The following is a 19,946-nucleotide window of genomic DNA, read 5'->3' as shown; positions in this document are numbered from 1 at the left end:
CCCGGCAGTGTACAGCAGATTCAATCGGTCACAACAAATCCTTTCTATACTGCTTCGTTCAGTGGTGGCGGGGTGATCAGCAGCAGAAAAAAGTATACTGGAGATTTCCCAGCATTGTTTTATACGGATCTGGGAAGTATATCATATTTCTCTGATTGTATATTATGAGCGACTGTTATAAAACCCTGGAATAAAATCATGTCCTTACAACTACAGATGAAAAAGTTGGTATTATGTTCATTAAGATTTGAATCAGTTCATTGATTTCATTGAAATAGGCAAGAATGTTCACCAAAAACATTCAAATCCTTCGATTGCTATCAAGCAAAGAAGAAAAATAGCAAACCTTTCATCAAGAGCTTTGTACTGAGAACACACGCTAAATTGGTTCACAGCAGCTAAAAGTTCTAATGTGTGATACCTAGGAAAAAATCCACCTTTTTGAAACTTTACAAAAATTATAAGATGGAGAATACCAATTCTAAATCTTGCTGACAAGACTAGTAGTTTCAACCATGTTCGTCTATCCTCTCACTAAACTTTCGCCACGACAACGAGAAAACTTTGATCACGATAACATTAACATGTACCGTAACAGCACAAAAGCCCTTTATTCGTTGAAATCAGACAAAAATGTTTAATCCTTCAGTACGCATAATAAAACATTGCAACCTACACTATCTATTGTGCTATTAAATTCGACGAGTATGATACCACATAAAGTAAGATGTTCATTATCTTAAAATGTTTTAAAATAATATAATATATTTCATTGGCAAACAATTGGTAAATTGCACTAGTGGCATAGTATTATTTTATAGATATTTATTCATTTTTAGAATTATGAAGTGAAAATGTAATGATATTACCACATCTTCTCGGCATCTTTCAAAATTGCCTCCAGGAACAAAATACATCCTCGTCGCTCGGAAACTGATGTATCCAAATTTGAGTTTTGGCATCTTCAAAATTGACTGCTATACAAAAGAATCAAATAAAACATTTTCCATCGATTGAAAATAGTCCAAAAAATTTTAACCTTTCAAAAATAACTATCCATCAGGAAAAAATTTTTGTGCTTTAAACAAAAGCGATCAACATTTAACTCATTATGCGCTGTTTTCCAAATGTATTCTATCTGGGAATTCATTTTGGAATGGAACAATATTTCATCCTGAAAACATATTTAGAAACCCTAATCGGATTAAGCTTGCAGGACACCTAATATTTTGTCCGAATAATGGGAAATAATGATTCTGACATATTGGAGTAGAAAGGAGGAATTCGTTTCATTCCAGTAAATGATCAATAATTGGAGATTTTGGATTCGGATGACTGTATTATCTTTCGACAACGCATAAATAGGATTTTGCAATTACAAATGCTTTCATCCGTCACATTTCTGTCTCTGCAAAATATTCTTTTGATAGCTAAAGAATAATTGGAGCCGTAATTCACTTTTAGAATATGCAAAATAACTGATTTATTATTTCTGATCTATTCTTTTCTAATGTGTTTAATTCTTTCTGGAAAATATAAAAAAAATGTGCGTTTCATCGAATTTAAATCGTAAATAAAAAAAAAGAATATTTTTGAATTTTGGAAAATCTTAATTTGATTAATGTTTGCTAAAAATGCATTAAAATAATTAGTGGGAAACTAGGCATTTCGTGTCTCTAGTTAGTAGACAGGATGGATTCCATTTTACATAAAATAGCTGTATTCCTAGTTTTAACACATTTTTAATTCAAAATCATGTTATTAATTATTTCTTGTTTTGGCACCACTAGGAAGTTGCCTAAATTTTCCATTTATTATGACTCTTAATTGCTCGGCATTCATGTTGCATTCGCTATTATTTCAGCAAATGTTCGATGTTAATAAATACTGTAATAGCTACGTGAACATGATAAAATGGATAGAAACTTGATAAATTATGCTTGACAAAATATTAATATTACACTAAGACTTTTCAATTCATTTAAATTGTTTTTTAAATTTAATTTATTTTTTTATCATGTGAGAAGATAAAGCTGTTTTGGTTTGGGATTTTTGAATCCCGAAAAGGCGTTGGCAGAAAATAAAAAGCATGGTTTGTAAGAAATTATCACCCGAAGAAGCATAAAGAAGAAAACTAGAATCAACGCGAAACAGCGAGAAAAGATGTAATACTAATATAATAATTTTTTAAATATTCATTTTCAATTTTTCTAGCTGGCAAAAAAATTTTTTTGGAGCTCTAACGATTCTGAGATGGAAGAAAAATAAACCCATCACTTTTCTAAAAGTTGACGTTTGTGCAATATAAGAGTCACGTGATCTTTCCAAACCAAATTAAAATAAATTTTTGTAAAAAAAAAAAAAAAAAATGTTTTTTAGAAAAAGTGTTGGAGCTCGTACAGGGATTTTTGTAAATATCTAAGCATGTGTAATCTGATAGTCACGTGCTTGTTAAAAGCCGGTTTAAACTGGTTTTTCACACACACAGAAAAAAAAACTGGCCTTGAGAAAAAGAATTTTAGAAACTCGATTGATTCTGAGATGATTCAAAACACGTCGCTTTTTTAAATGTTGTTGATTACGAAATGTGAGTTATGTAAGAACACGATGTTGCTTATCTGCCAGATTGATACCACATGACTTTAAAAAAAAATAATGTTCTCACATTATAACTTGAAATTATCAGATTTCAATTTTTATATAATTAGGTTAATAACGTTTCTTTAGTCAAACTGTTAGTATCCCTCCTTCAATCTATTGGATCTAAGAAATTAATTAATTCGAAATCCCTTCAGACTATATAATAATATGATTAAAAATGACTATATAATAATATGGTTCCCTTAGATAATAATTTCTTTCCTTTTCGCATCCATGGGGTATCATTATCAAAAAAATAAGCCTTTCTATTCAAATAAAAAAAAGTTTTTTTTTTTATTTCTAAAATATTCAGTTTTTTTTTTATAACAGATGTAAAAAATTACACGTATGCTGAATGCAAAATAATATTCATTAGTAACTCCTTTTAGATTCTACAAGATGCAATCATGTATCTTTATTCTGCTAATTAAATTTATTCAAAAGTTTGTTGCAGATATCTCGTTCCAAATGAATACTTTCTGAAATTAATACAAATAAGTTTGATTTTATATATTTTAATATTCATTCTTTTATTACATAACTTTAATTGATTTGCATCATAGACAATTTTGTAAATCGATTTTTCACTCAATAATGATTTAAAATTATGATTTTTTTTTTTTTTTTTTTTTTTTTTATTATGGATGACATGACAATACACTATTTCGACGTTTTCAAGACTTTATGTTCAATTCATTTATAAACAAATTTAATATTATCGTTATGTTTTCAATTTTTTATATTATCGTTTTGTTTTCTTATGTCAAGCGCTACTGGATAGTAAATTAAAGTACAAACCGATTTCAATATTTCTTAATATTTAAAATAATTATCAATTAAGGACTATAATGTAATAAACAAATAAAAAAATGAGAAAATTTACTTTTTGGCACTCTAATAAAAATGTTTTTAAAAATTATATTTTTAAATTAATAACTCTAATATTATTGCTCGGAACTAAAAGAACAATTAAATAAGAAAATATATTTACTCTAAATTCCGAATGTTGCCATGCGTGGTATACAAGTATATTCTGTATTTAGGCAGCATATGTTCACGGAATTGGCTTCAAGACTTTATATTTAGTTAATTTATAAACGAAAAACAGTTACATTTTGTTTTCTTATGTCAAACATGTTATTAGTGAATTTAAATATAAATTGATTTTCAACAATTCATAATATTCAAAATAATTGTCAATTAAGGACTAAAAAGTAGAAAATAGATAAAAACGAGGACATTTATTTTTTGGTAGTCTAATCAAAGATCTTTTCCTAGTTTTTGTTAGCTTAATAACTCTAATTACTCGGAGATAAGGACAAGCAAATAAAAAATAGATTTACTCTAAATTACGAATGTGCCAATATATTCTGTATTTAGGCAGGCTATGATCATGGAATTCCAATTACCTTCAAAATAGAATCTTACAAGAATTTAATTGATTCCAATTTACGCGTAATTATATACAGATTTTTGTGTTTAACAATAAATAAGAGGATAAATAACTTTATTTAAAATCAGCTTTCATGCATTTTATTAGTGAAATATTAATTATTTAAACAAGTATTACAAAACCTTCAGTAATTCTTCTTATACTTTATAATTATCTGCAAAATTCCTATCACCTTAGCATAAAAAATATTTATATTAAAGATTAAATTTATCGCATATTAAATCAGCTATTGGAAGTTACGTAAAATAAAAACATCGCAAGCGATAAATTAAAAATACATAATAAGCTTTCGCCCAGAATCCTAAAGCGTCGTAAGCAAACACATTAAATATACACATCATAAATGAAATATTTTTAAAGTAAAAAATTCTTTTATATAAAATATAATAATACGAAATGTATACAGAAATCTCTTACGATCTCTTATCTGATATGTTATTTTTGACTTAATAGATTCTTTCAGATAGAATATATAAAAAACGGCAACATTTTGCAACATTCTGCTACAGTGTCTGCAACATTTTTTTAATTAAGATGAAAAGAAATGCTGCATCAAAGGTTTTAATATCTTGTAGTTCGGAAAATTAAGGAATTCCCCAAACGATTTTTAAAAATCACAGGCAGAACTTTAAGATTTGCATTTTCAAAAAAACATTACTTATCATTTTTGAAGAAGGATAAAAAAAAATTGTGTAACCATTTCAGTGGTAATACTGATAAATATTTGAAACATGAAATATATAGGCAGCTATTTTCAAATAGTGAATTTCAAACTTCATCAATCATTAAAAGCAAATAGTTAAGTTTTGAACCAATTTTTAAATCATTGGAAACTTCAGAAATTTTTCAAGAAACTTTTTTTTAAATAAATCTAAAACTAAAATTGGAATTTGAATTTTTTTCTGTAATAGTAATATTTGCTTGAAGCGTGTCCTTGCTGTACTAGAAAGTGAAAATATACAAAAGTATTTTAAAACCACACATAAATAATTGTAATAAAACTAGCCCTCTTATTTTAATTTTTTTCTTAAAAACACTCTAATGAAAAGCAATGATTTGTTGGATTTGCCTGACGATATTTTTACTCGCATAATCGTGGTCGCAGATACACAGTAAATAGTTGAAATTATTCTCACAGTAAGAAAAAAAAGTTCACTCCGAAATTATTTGAACTGTATTTTTGAAAACAGTAACATACACATCACATTAATAACTTCACCACAAAATTGATTTAATTTGTTTTCTTGCATGGATATTGTCATTCCGTCTGCTATCAGCTTTATATTATGAAATTTAAGATTAATCTAGAATTATTATGCCATTGTAAGTAATTAAAATCTTTATTTTGGAATTGTATTTGAAAATTTTTAATTACTCTCTTTGAGCGATCAGTATATAGCGTTGAAAATAATTGACATTTTGGTCCTGTGAAATTATGCTTCAAAGATAATAACAATTTTAAAAAAAGAAAGATAATTTAGTTAAGGAGTTTTGAAAATCTTAAAGGGATATTAAAAATATCTGAGTAAAGAATTTAATGTAATGAATATTTATAGATAAAGCTATTAACAATTTAAAATGAAGGGAATTAAATTATGAATTTATTAATTATGGTCTGTAAACATGTATTTTATAAACTGAAAGCAAGTTGCAATCGGTCTAGAAAAACACGAGATTGTAATGTTTCGTTTCAGAGTAATTAATTGAATCCTGTAATTAATTCCTCAGCAATTTTATTTGTGTGCAAATAGGTATATTTTACCTTAATAAATCTTTTAATAAATTACACGCTCCTATGCATATTTAAATAGTTAAATGTTTAAGATTTATTTAATGATAAATAAATTTTTAAAGTTCTATGTAATTTGATGAAATATTTAAATAAGCAGAAATTATAAATGAGATTTTATACCAAAACCAATGATTATTAATTTCATTTAAATAAGTTACAATTAAAAAATACTATATTCGAAACATGACTTTTTTTTCCCTCTTTAATTACTTTGAATCTGTTGTAGAATTTCTTGGAAAAATGTATTAAATTGCTTTTTTTTCATTTTAGAATTACATAATTTAAGAAATATTCCATGGAATTTACTAAATGAAATTCTCATAATATTATCAACTTTCTATATTCGTTGGATATTAAAATATTTTGCATGATTGCCCAATTTTTAAAATTAATTTTACAACATGATAATTTAATTAATATACGAAATATCATAGGCTTTATGCAAACAATTAATTAATTTTTTAATGGTTTGGGAATGTCGTTGACTAAATTTGAATATGTTTGTTACTTTATTCCGACCATTATTCAATTTCATATTTTTAGGCATATATATAAATTAAATAAATTTTAAATCATCCATTCAATATATATATTTCTTTTAATGAAATGTCAATTTCATATAATTTTAATGCAATGAAAATATTTTTTAATTATCACTATTTAATTATGCGATAATGGCCAGTTTCTAATTCCGACGGAATAGTAGATCTAGAAACCGACATTAATTTTTTAAAAATGACTGGTAAGAAAAAATTTTAATCCAAAATCAAAGAATTTCATTTATCAGATCTTAGGAGATTCAAAAGAAATCCATTTTTTATACGCATGCAAAAATAAGGTTATTGAAACCATTTGTTAAAGATTTGGAAAAATATTCTCAATATTTTATTGGGGTCTTTCAAAACTTATCAAATGGTAAAAAATCAAAGAAGTTCGTTACCTCTCATAAAAGAAAACTTGAAAATATAAAAAAAAAAATTCGAGAAGGAATGAAATATATTGAGGAAAGGCATAGGTTAGATATTATTTAAAAATTTTTAGGAAATCAAATCAATATTACGTTCCATTGATTATTTTCTTATTGCCTCTAAATTATGCAATGGTAATCGAAAAATTCTATAAAACTAAAAACTGCATCATAAGACCTTCTTAAAAACAAATTTTTATTGTAATCCTATCTTAAGTATTTTTCTAAATTTATTATGGAATACTAATGTGTAAAGTGGATACATAGATTAAGGAATGCGAATGTGATTGCAAATTTCTGTTCAGGATTAATAGAGATATTGGACTAGTTTCAAAACTTTGAGGACTCAAATGTTCTCTTGAAGAAGAAGTAAAATAAATTCTTATAATTTTTATAATTGAATTATTTTTTTCGATATATATTAATCCAAATTAGATGCAAGTTTATTACGCTTTAATATAATTTTTTTCTAATAGATTTTAATCAATAGATATATCTGAATTTAATATTATTTATTTGATTTTTCAAAATATTTTTTGTAAATAATTTTTGTTAAAATTAGCGATATTTTGTAAATTATATATGCAAGAACTGTTAAAGATGTTCCCAAATTCAGAGTTTTTAGTTTCACAATTATAATTAATCCTTATAAGATTAAAAAAAAATAAGTATTAGTTTTGAAATCGGCATAACATAACTTTAAACGAGCAAATTCTTGTATATATCTAACTTTAGTTTCGTGTATCTAGGAAACGGCTTTAACGATTTCGATCATATTTTATATTTAAATAAGGTTTTGTTATTTAAGTTTATCTATATAGATGGCTTCTCTGGAAAAAAAAAACAATTTCATACAGACACAAAAAAACATTTGCATTTTGTTTTATTTTTTAGCTATGTATTTATATTTAATATTTTTGAATTTTAAGTTCATCTTTCCTGAAAAAACGCAATTTCACACACACACACACAAAAAAATCATTTTTTATAACTTACTATTAGAGCCTTTTTCTATCTGCCATATAGCGCCTTCTCGAACCGATTTCACTGTCGTAAAACTGAGTGTAAGTTTAAAATACAAGTACTGATAGGCATACTGTAATATAACAGATTGTTTCGAATAACATGTTAAACTAAGTGCATTCATGATTTTTTTTATTTAAATTACCAGTGCATATGTGGGTCAGATTGAAAAATATTCAAATGTAATCAGTATGTGATTCGTACCTAAATATCCCCACCCCCCAAAAAACCCATAATTTTACAAAACCCTTGCCGGGCGAAGCTCGATCTTCAAGATATTATCATATAATTGCAAAAGTTTATGTAAACCCCCAAACAAAAAATTGAATTTTATAAATTCATGATTCATTCGATAAGTACTTAATAGAAGAATGAAAAATTATTCAACATATAAATGTGCGTAGAAAGAAATATTAAGCTGAAAATAACCTTAAGTAATATAACGAAATTTCTCAGATTTAATTTGCGACATTCTCTCATAATTCACGAAAAAGTATTATAAGATCTTTGCTTAAGGTTTCATAATTTTCGCAGCTAATTTCGCAACAATCTCAAAGCGTTTTCAAATATCCAAAGTACAGAAAAGATTAATTATGTAAGCATAAATCAATATGGTAAATTAAGTGTAATATTTCTAAAATTTAACTATTAACCAAATTATTTTTAAGATTTTTCAAATTAACATTGCTATAATAACAGGAAAAAATTGTGAATGCTAATTCTATATTTTTAAATAAGAGTCTCATTGAGTGAAATTAAAAATCGTTGCTCTAGGTGAAATATCGTTGATAAGTTATGTCTATTTATATTATAGTTGTAAAAAGAAAAAAAATTAATTTAGTTTAAACAAAGCTTAAGCGGTTAATTAATTAGATGCAGACGGCAGCTCATTATTTTGTCTATTACCAAGCGTTTTAAAAGAAAATATGCCCATTTGCATATTAATAAAATTGCGCAAGAATTAATTCGATATTTAATTTAATACCCTAAAGGGAAATATTATAATCTTATGCATTATTTCATTATTAAAAATTCAGTTTCAACAAAAAAATCTATGCATAATGCGACCTATAACTAAACGCTCCTGTTAATTTGTTTTAAATTAATTTATTTTATTTTTACCATAAATATTAATTATGCCTGATCTTTAATTGGATATTTATTATTTTCTTTAACTCTCTTAGAATCTAGTTATGATAAAAACTAAAATTAATTAATATCAATTAATTTAATGCACAAATTAATGTAAATTAATATTTAAGCCGCTATTCAAGCCGTATTCGCAACATAATATCTTCATCACAAAAAAAAAAAAATATTTAAGATATTTCAAGTAGTAATACCCCTATTTTATTACCTATAATCTACAAAATATAATTTAAAAAGAACAAAATTTGAATTATTCTCGAAACGCAGTGCAAGTAATAAAAAGATTTAATTATTGGAAATGGCGATAAATTTTTAGATCTCCACTATGTCGATAATAGCGCTCAATTTTATTATAACTTATTGAGATGAAATGATAGGATGCTTATACAAGATTAAATAAAATTAATTTTTAATTTTAATTAATTAATTAATTTTTTGAGACTCAAATATTGATATTTCGTACTTATTGAATGCTTACTGACATTAATATATCTTAATTAAATTTATATTTAAACATTTATTCATTGCATAGAGAAATGAAAGATTTCCTTCTGTTACTAAGGGTGAATTTAATATAAAGATATCAGCTGTGACGTCAGAGTAAACATCACGCTTTAGAATAGGAGAATAATTACTTTTTAAGCATAAAATTAGTAATACAGCTCTTTACTTTTTTATACAATTAATATAGTTTTACAAAAGGGAGAAGCCTCCTTGAAACTTTCTTGCATATTTTCAAATAAAGAAATTATCCTTCCTTTTTCCTGCATATAATTGTGAACCTCTGACGAAAGACGAGTGCTCAGATTTTTATTTTCATAGACCGACACATGAGAGTTGCATTCTCATATAAAACCGAAGATATATTTTGGATTATTTCAAGTGACTGAAATCAAAATTAGACATTGAATATAATTTTAGAAACAATATCTTATACCAAACTCCATTTATTTAAATTGCTGCGTTTTTGAGTTAGCGCATGCATGCATGCGAAATTACAAAAAATAAATAAAATGAAATTGAAATTGTTTACAAATTGAAAATTATCTACAATTCAAATGCTTAAACTATACACAAAATTTTACTTATGTAAGTCGTTGCATTTGTTTGAGCTACCCACTTATGCGAGCTACCCACTTTTTTGAGCTACCCACTGAGCTACACAGATATGCATTTTAGATGCTTGTTCAGTAAAATTTCTCTGAATCTTTTTATGCTTTGTAATAAACGACTTCGGCAAATGGGAATACTGATCTTACTATACATAATACTTATTTATACTATACATAAGTATTATTAATATTACTTAATCAATATAATAATACTATACTTAAATATACACATACAACTAAGCCGGATAGACAAACTTCCTCTGAATGAATTTTGTCTAATATTTGATAGAAATGAACAAGTTGTGTAAAGACCACATGCTAAATTTCATCCGTCTCATTTCTAGCTCAAAGTATTTTTGAATTATAGTGTTCACAGACAGACAAATGAATGTAAAGGCAGATACAATTCTAAAATACGTTTATCTGCCTATGGAAGGTCTGAATTGGTTTGGTTATATTAACGTCCCGTTTGAAGCAACACTAGGCTATATTTTTGGGACGGACCTCGTCATTTTGAACCGCGGTCAGATGACGAGGACGACACCTGAGCTGGCACCCCCCTCTCCACACCACACCACACCAGTGGGAGGACGTTTGGTCATGACGGATTTAACGTGCAACTGACCCCTTTACACGACGGTTCTTCGGCGGAATTGGGTCACGAACCTGAAACCCTCCGGTTCCGAGGCCGAGACATTACCACCAGGTCACCGCGGCCCCATGGAAGGTCTGAAATCTGGAGATTTGTAAAATCTTGAGTTCGAATTTTTTGACGATTACTGATAACATTTTCTCTCCGTATACGAAAAAATAAAATAAATATTGAAAGTATCTAATATTCAAGGTTTTGTAAGCATCTAATTTGAAGATTTCGAGGTTTTACACCTTTTAGCAAAGAAAGCATTTATGAATTGTATCTCCGTATCTGTTTATCTATCTGTAAATATTGAAAGTATCTAACATTCAGGCAAGCATCGATTTTGAAGATTTCAAGGTTTTATCCTTTTAGCAATGAAAACATTTATGAATTGTATCTTTGAATCTGTTTATCTATCTGTCTATGTATAAATACAACTACTCACAAACGAAAAGGGATAGATGAATGAAGCGATAGAAAAGTGATTTCTAAGCATGCGCAATTTCAAATTTTTTACTGTCCCACAAACTTCGGAAAACGAGACATATTCATAAATAGGTTTTACTTTAATTTCTGAAACAGTTTTCATTAGATCATATTAGAAGATTGATGCGGAATATTTTATAAAATATCTATCTCAATTAACATGATCATTCCATTCGTAAAAACCATTTTTTAAAATGACCAACTTCAGTTTCCCTTTGTAAAATAACCAACTCGTAGTATTCAATACGAGACAAACTCAAGTACTACAACGCATTGTATATTTTTACCGCTCATGTATTGTGTAACGATGTAACGAATTAAAGGTACAAATACGAAGTTAGCGTCATTACGAAACGAAATAAAGTTAAGTTGGCGAAATAATTTTTTTTTATCTTGAAGATTTCCTTTTTCTGCATAGTAATCATTTTATTTTAAACAATAACATTCTACAAAAATCTGTCTAAACTATTAAATCCTTGAAACTTAACCTGAAAAAAAAATGCTTTCAAATTTTAAATTTTGGAATTTAACAATTCTTTTATTTGTCATTTCATTGATAGGCATAGATACTGAAACGAATCGAATGCATATAATTGATTATTGATTATTGAAATCTTATGTTCGGAAGGGTACTGAAATTCAGCGAAAATGGAAGCCTTGGGAATTAAAATTTTTTACATTCCATGTTTAGAAACATTAACAATGTATATATAAAACAATATTAAATTACCAGTGTAAGCAGTCATCTTAGTTATAAATGTATGTGTTTGTAATATAAATCATTATTTGTGTAATCCCGAAATTTAAAAATATTAACTGTGCGCTAGGTTTCATTTGAAATACAAGCAAGTAGAGATGGCACCTAGAAATAGATGCCTAATGCCATAAACAAAACGCTACTGCTAAAGCCACTTATTTTTTTAGCATACTGCATTTTCTAACTACAAATACCAGTGATGTAGCGATCTCTGAGGGTAAATTTTGTCAATTCTATCTACTTTATATTATTATTAAAAAATCTAATCTAACATTTTATTCCAATGAAAAACATAAGAATTGGCATTTTAAAAAGAGCCTAGAGCCTATATTCATCCCATCAACCATTTACATCTTTCTTCAACTAACACCAGTACTGAGAGAAGATTTTGTTTATTTTTAATTTAGTTATAATAACTTCCCATTTTAAAGTAACACTTTAACAGCAACACAACAGAAAAAATGTTACAAGAATTGCAAAATTCAGTATCTTTAGAGAAAGAATTATAAGTTTAAGGAATGTGTTGGAGAGGAGGGTGTCGTCCTCGTCATCTGACCGCGGTTCAAAATTAGGATGTTTCACCGAAATAGCCCTTGTGTTTCTTTAAAACGGGACGTTAATAAAATGGAATGGAACGGATTTTTTTTTCAATTTAAGATCTTTCAGCTTTAATTAAAATGCTGAAATATTCCTTATATTTTTAATTCCAATTAGAAAGTAATCCTTGATAACAAAAAAATCGAATCAGGAAATAACAAAGCATGAGAATTAATGTTTCAATTCTTACATTGAGAATAAAAGCAATTAATCATTATTATTTTTCTTTTATTTATGTAATTATTTTATGCTTTCAATAAACTTAGAACTTATTTATTTTGCCATTTTAGCTTTCGAGTGTATATTTTTAATTTTATATGTTGTTTAATTAAATTTGAAATTATATCATATTACATTATTATAACGTATTTATTAAATGAAACAATCTGGCATTTTTACAGAAACTATCCTCTTGTAATTATTCATTCATATATCCTTACAGTAATTTAATTCATCTATTTCTCTGCAATTCTATCCTAATAAATCAATGCCATTTATAACAGTAATATAATAATTTTATGGTCTAGAGAATTTATAAATTCAGCACTCGCTGCGACTGCAAAACTCTGCTTCTATAATCAGGAAAGATAATCTAGTCATCCAACCTCCTCAAATCTACAATTATTGATCATTAACTGGAACGAAATGAATTTCTCATTTCTGCTTCAACGAATCACAATCATTTCCAATTTTCCAAATGCTCTTATAGACGGAATTCTGGATATGAATATAATATTTCTCGAGCTCTCATTCGATTAGCGTTTGGACAGGCATTTTCATTCTAAGATATTGTTTCCTTCCAGTAGAATTTAAAGATGGTACATGTTTAATAACAGACGATATTTTTTAACGACGATTTTTTGAACATACGATATTTTTTAACGACGAGTTTTTGAACAGACGATATTTTTTAACGACGAGTTTTTGAACAGACGATATTTTTTAACGACGAGTTTTTGAACATACGATATTTTTTAACGACGAGTTTTTGAACATACGATATTTTTTAACGACGAGTTTTTGAACATACGATATTTTTTAACGACGAGTTTTTGAACATACGATATTTTTTAACGACGAGTTTTTGAACATACGATATTTTTTAACGACGAGTTTTTGAACAGACGATATTTTTTAACGACGAGTTTTTGAACATAAGATATTTTTAAATTGTATCTTTCTGATAGAAAATTAAATAATTTTTTCTGAATGCATTCATTTAGAAAGATAAGATGTTTTAGCTATTTTCATTGACTGCTGAGGTGGTCAATTTATTTAATTACAAGCCGTCTTTGGCAAAATTGCTTTTACTTTTCAAAATCTTTAATTTTTATAAACATGTAATTCGAACTATTTTTGAAGTATACACCATTTGCCGCGATTTTAACAAATATTCATATCATTAAAACGAGACATAACATATTATATATATATATATATATATATATATATATATATAAACTAAAATAATTTCAAAGTTCTAAAAAGTTTATAACATTAAGTGAAACAACTCCGCTTTGTATTGAAACGATTTTTGTAACGAAAAAGATTTATGATTTTTATATAAACGACAACAGTGTGAAACAAAAAAAAAATATTTGGGTTCGAGGTTTGCGTGGTTGCGATTTATTTTAACTAACCTCTTTTATTACAATTTGGGACGAAACACTATTCTTTCATTATGCCATGCAATTTTTTATCGTCTCTAAATTTTGAATTTTATTTTGAAACGGAAGTGATGATTTAAATTCAACAAACACAAAATCCTTCTAGTTGAAATTATTTAAAAAGGAACATGCATTAAGAACTTTCCACCATTGTTTGTTAAACCTCAATTGTAAATAAACATGTTTTTTTGAACATTTAATTGAAAGCGGGCTTATACTGAAACCTACTCAATATGATAAACTAAACAGAATCTTTATATTTGATCATAAAGGGACAAAAAGCATAAGATGAAATATTATTAGTAACATTGAAATATATTATGGCAAAATATGTTTAACATTTTTTAATTAATTAAATATTGAAAAAAAAGTATAGTCAAAGGAACTGGAATAACCTAAAAGAATTTTTTTTTTTTAATTTTAAGATTACCTAAAAATCATTTTTGGGCAGTAATATTTTAGGGAATGTAATAGCGTGCATTTACACTTTAGGAACTTATAAATGGAAAAAAAAATCCTGAAATAAAACTTAATTTTTAAGTAATTAAAATTTTAAGAATTCGCTCAGAGATATACATTTCAATCGTCGAAAATAGTATGTGCCATTTTAGTAACTTTAGTTCAAACTGTGTGGCATTGTAGTGGGTATAAGTGTAATCACACGCACACACTTATACACATATTCATCTTTATTATCAGCAGAAATGGGGATTTTGAAAATTCATAATTAATTTTAAAGTACAAGAGGTTGATGCGGAAGTACCCTAGTCGTCGTGATAATCAAGAGGGATATTATAGAAGTCGTACTCGGATGTCTAAAGGACCCGCATACACAAAGTTGTGTTCCTTACTTGATCTATGTTTGACCGCTAATGATTGGCTTAACACTCAGACCTTACTACATCTTTACAACATACCTTACTAGGGGAATATTTGATAAAATCGGTTTTCGAACCCTAAATTTTCCAAAATGGAATTCTATACATTCATCAAGAGGAATTATTAATTTACGACAGCACTGGGCATATTTTATAGGTATTGTAAATGATGACAAAAAAAAAAGGATTAAAAAGAAAAAAAAAAGAATTTCGAAGTTATATTGAAACACAGAACATGCTTAGAAGATCACGAATTATTGTTGTTATTCAAACATTTTCATACTAGGGGAAACATATTATAAGCGATACCTTTGTGTGAATACATATGAAAAAAAAAGATCGAAGAGAAAATATTTGCTATTTATTTCTTATTAACTTTGAATAAAACTTATATGAAAATCTCAAATTAAAATCGCATTCTTAATACATGTTATCATTTCTCCCCTTTGTTGTGGTTGGTTGAAAAATAGTTTATTTTTTCTAAGAGCAGGTTAGTTTTAATAGTAATTTAACCGTTCTTTATCTATCCCTAACTACAAGCGAATTTGTTGAAAACAGGAACCTTTTCCTAAAGGAATTTTTAAAAGCCAGAATTAACCTTAAACACAACTTTATCACCCTATGATAAGCATATTGTTTTATAAATATTAGAATGATTATCAATGGAGTCGTGATGGTATATTGATCCAATTTCTATTTCTATTTCAAAACGATATTTAGCTAAACCAAAGAAGTAAATTTAGTCGTTATAAGAAACTATTTAACATCTTTTTTATATTTAAAGTCTCATTTTTCTCAATAGCTGTCATTTTTAAGATACACACATTCAAAATGATTTTTTTAAAAAAAAAAGTTAAATTTCTGAATTTTTGCATAAAGTGGATTGGAAAACATTTTAGAAATAAATATTAAATTCAAGTGCAAAAATGAATAAAAAGGAAGAAAATAAATTAGCCGGCCTGAAGACTTTATCAAGGGTTACCCGCTGGGAGGGGTTCAAACCAAGGATTTTTTTTCCAGGGCATAAAGTGGATTGGAAAACATTTTAGAAATAAATAAATATTAAATTAAAGTGCAAAAATGAATAAAAAGGAAGAAAATAAATTAGCCGGCCTGAAGACTTTATCAAGGATTATCCGCAGGACGGGGTTCAAACCAGGGATTTTTTCTGGGCGGGGTCTGACTTTCGTCCAAGTTTGACCCCTTGTGACCTCAAAATTTTAAGAAATTGAGGTTTTTGAAGTCAACAACTAACATCAATTAAGCAATGACAATGAATTATGTAATAATAATAAGCAAAAAATTATTTCAAAATTCAAATGTAAGCAGGTTCACAGCAAAATTGAACATGACCAAACAACTACAAGGCTATTATCAAACTATTAAACCAAAAAGCATCAATAAAATATGAAAGAAAAGAACATACCAGTTGAATGCAGAAATAATCCAAAAGCTTTCATAAGAAAAATTAAACTTAACACTGCAGACTATTGCATCAAAATAAATTCAACTTTCCCGCGCTTAGAGCTGAAAACGCCTACAAAGTTTGGACATGGTGTTTCGTCATCAAATGAAATAGACTGAATAACCTCAGCGCCATCTATTGAGTTGAAAAAAAGAAAAAAATAGTAAGCATATCTTTAGTTGTGAAAATATTAGAATAAATAAAAAATAGATAAACCTTCTCTTATTAAAACTTCTATATTGCAATAGTTTTGGGGAAAGTCATTAAAAACTAAGTTTTTAATGAGAATTTTATTGCTTAAATGTAAGAAAATTTATTATTGCAATTTTTTAATATCCTATTAGATTGAAAGAAAATCAAATTTTTGAAAACTTTAGAGTTTACTTTAGAATGGTAATTGCTAAGTTTAATTATTTTGGAAGTTACATTCATCCCTTTTATCATAAATACCTACCAAAGTTTTTCCATAAGAAATTTCTATTTTTAAATCTAAATGGATAACTTTTTGTTGATTTTCTTTCGTTTCAGTTAAACTTAAAACAATCAATAACAACATTAGCATTATCTATGTTTTCAAAAGTAAATCCTCAATATATCTCCACCCGTTCATTGAATTATATTTAATTATTATTTTCTCGTAGTAATGCAGAAAAATATTAACAAAAACACTCCAAAAATTTATTCCCATTGGAATTCCTTTCAATTGTTCATAAAAATTAATCCCGTTAAAAACATAATTTCCGGAAATATTAAATTTACATAATTAAAAACCGTCACTTTTTGTAATAAAATGTCTATTTATATATTCGTCATAAATAAAAATACAGTCGTGCATTAATTTCTCATGAGGTAAATTTGTGTGGAAATTTTCAAAATCATAAATATTAAGTTTATTAATGTTGTTATCTTTTAAGAATTTCAGAACTTCTTTGTTACTATTAATTATAAAGTTTTCTTCATTTTTAATTCTATTCAGGATAATTATTAGATATTTAAAGAAATGTTTTCCTATATAATATTTATAACTACCAATGCTACAAGTCAAGAATCTAAATTTTAGAGGGTTTTTTTTCTTATGGAATTTGAAATTTGACAGTTGGGAACAAATAATAATTGCTTAAGGAACAAGTCTTTATTTTAGTCTTTTTACCGAAAGCTAGCATTCTTTTACCAATTCCTTTTTACCTGTTCTTTTTAAAATGTATGTCGAATTCCAATTATATTTGTTAATTAGTACTTCTTTATAGTAATATATACAAATTAAACATAATTTGTTGCTGCCTTATCTTCTACATTAATAATAAATTTCTCTTTTAGATTTTTTTTTATCTTTAACGATTTGTTAAAATAAATTCCTTATTTGTCGTTTTTCTGTTCGAATTAATTTTAGTCTTTATTTCCTCTAAAATCTTTTCTTCTAAATCATTTTCTATTCTTTGAACCCTTCTGAAAGCCAATGGTATTTCCTAGATAATTTGGAAATAAAAATATCCCAATCTTGTCCAGTAGAAATTAAGGTTTTTTTAATATTGAACTTTTGTCTCAGGCTAAATTTTATTGATTCTCTTCTTTTCTATTGATTCTCTTAGAGCGCTTGAATCCTAGTCATTGCATTCCATGTTCGGCAACCGTTTTGTCAAAAAAAAAAAAAAAAAGTTGATCACACTTAATTAAAAACAATTTTTAAAGTATTTTTTGTTTTCATGCATTTTTTTTATTTATGTTTGAAATTTTAAAAAATAAGTTAATTAGAAATTTAAACGATTCCGTTTTCTTTTTCAATCGTTTTCTGATAAAAATGTAATAAGAGAATCTCAAGAATTTAATGAATCAGCTCTGTTAGTTCGATATATAACTCATTGTTAACAAACGGGGAAAGACTAGCAATTTTTAGAGCTGTTCATTTTTTTCGTCTCTTTCATAAAAAATATCTCGTCCTTTTATTTGGGTAATAATGAGTTTTAAAAACGAAACTTTATAAAAAAAGAAACAGTTTCCCACAAAAAGTTATTGTGATATTTTAGAAAATCAACTCTGTAAACACGACTAACGCCGAGGTAGAGATGATAATATATTATCCTACCTATAATAATTCAGAAAAGCCGGCGTTCTGGCATAGGGGTAGCGCGTTTTCCCCGTGATCTGGGCGTCCCAGGTTCGAGTCCCGGTTTGGGCATGGTTGCTCTTCCGTTGTTCTATCTGCGAGATGTGTGAATGCGCCCTCCTGTAAAAAGGGGTTGTGCAAGCGAATGATTGATGCGTGAGTAGCAATGTCGTACTCTTGGCCTTAGTTGGCGCTACTATAAAAACAAGAGACGCTCCCCCACCGGCTTAAATCGCTGTCTTGCTAACAGCGGGCTTGCCCATGGCAAGTGCCATAAGAAACAACAACAACATAACTCAGAAATGATCCGCACTAATTGGGATGTAAGGAAACAAATCAGATTGCAAAGAAAAGACGTGAAGCGTATAACTTATCTTTTATTGGTAAGTATTTTACCTAACTTTCTAAGTAGGTCACTTCACTCAAGGTAGGCACTTGTAAAAAATATACACGAATACTACAAAAAGGATGCAATTCATATTAAAATTTCTTCCCGCGTTATTGTAAATTTAAAATTTCTTCCCGCATTAGGGTTAATTTATCTTCAAAAGCTCTGTGATATTTTCCATTTTTAGAATACGAGTTTTAATTTAATTGATTCATGTTTAAATAAATTTTATTTCTTAATCTATATTTATGTGGTAGCCAGGGAGACTAGTTGACACAGAGGGACTCTGGATAGAGAGATTCGGATCCGCAGTGATCGGCGTGGTTGATATTTTCTTGTGCTCTTCAAAATATGGCTATAAAATGAAAAATGATGGATAATTTCTGTTGAATGTGATGATCAAGTGTAGCTGAAACCCTGGAGTAACAGGTTTTTGAATTTTATTCCAAAATTCTTTAGCATCTTAGAAGTTTTTGACTTTCTGAAGTGTAGTTGTGGCAGAAACGCCCATTTGTTTGGGTAGCCATTTTGTTGTTTGTTTACCATTTTAGAAACTGCTATCGATATCTGCGTTCAGTTCATGAACTATTTGCAGGACTCGGATATTGTTCTTCTGTATCGAAAGATTTCTTTATTGTGCAGACTCTTATTTTGTGATTTTTTACCCATTTTAAATTACAATTTATGGAAAGTGTCCATAAATGTGTTGATTATTAGTTGACAACAAAATTGTTTGGAAAATATAAGTTCTCTTTAGTGCATCTAATTAGAAGAAATTCTTGTTACACTTTTGATGGTTTTTGGTGCAAAAAAAAAAAATTATTGATTTTA

Source organism: Argiope bruennichi, chromosome 4, assembly GCF_947563725.1.
Source record: "Argiope bruennichi chromosome 4, qqArgBrue1.1, whole genome shotgun sequence".
NCBI lineage: Eukaryota > Metazoa > Arthropoda > Arachnida > Araneae > Araneidae > Argiope > Argiope bruennichi.
Note: the sequence above shows the minus strand (reverse complement) of the source record.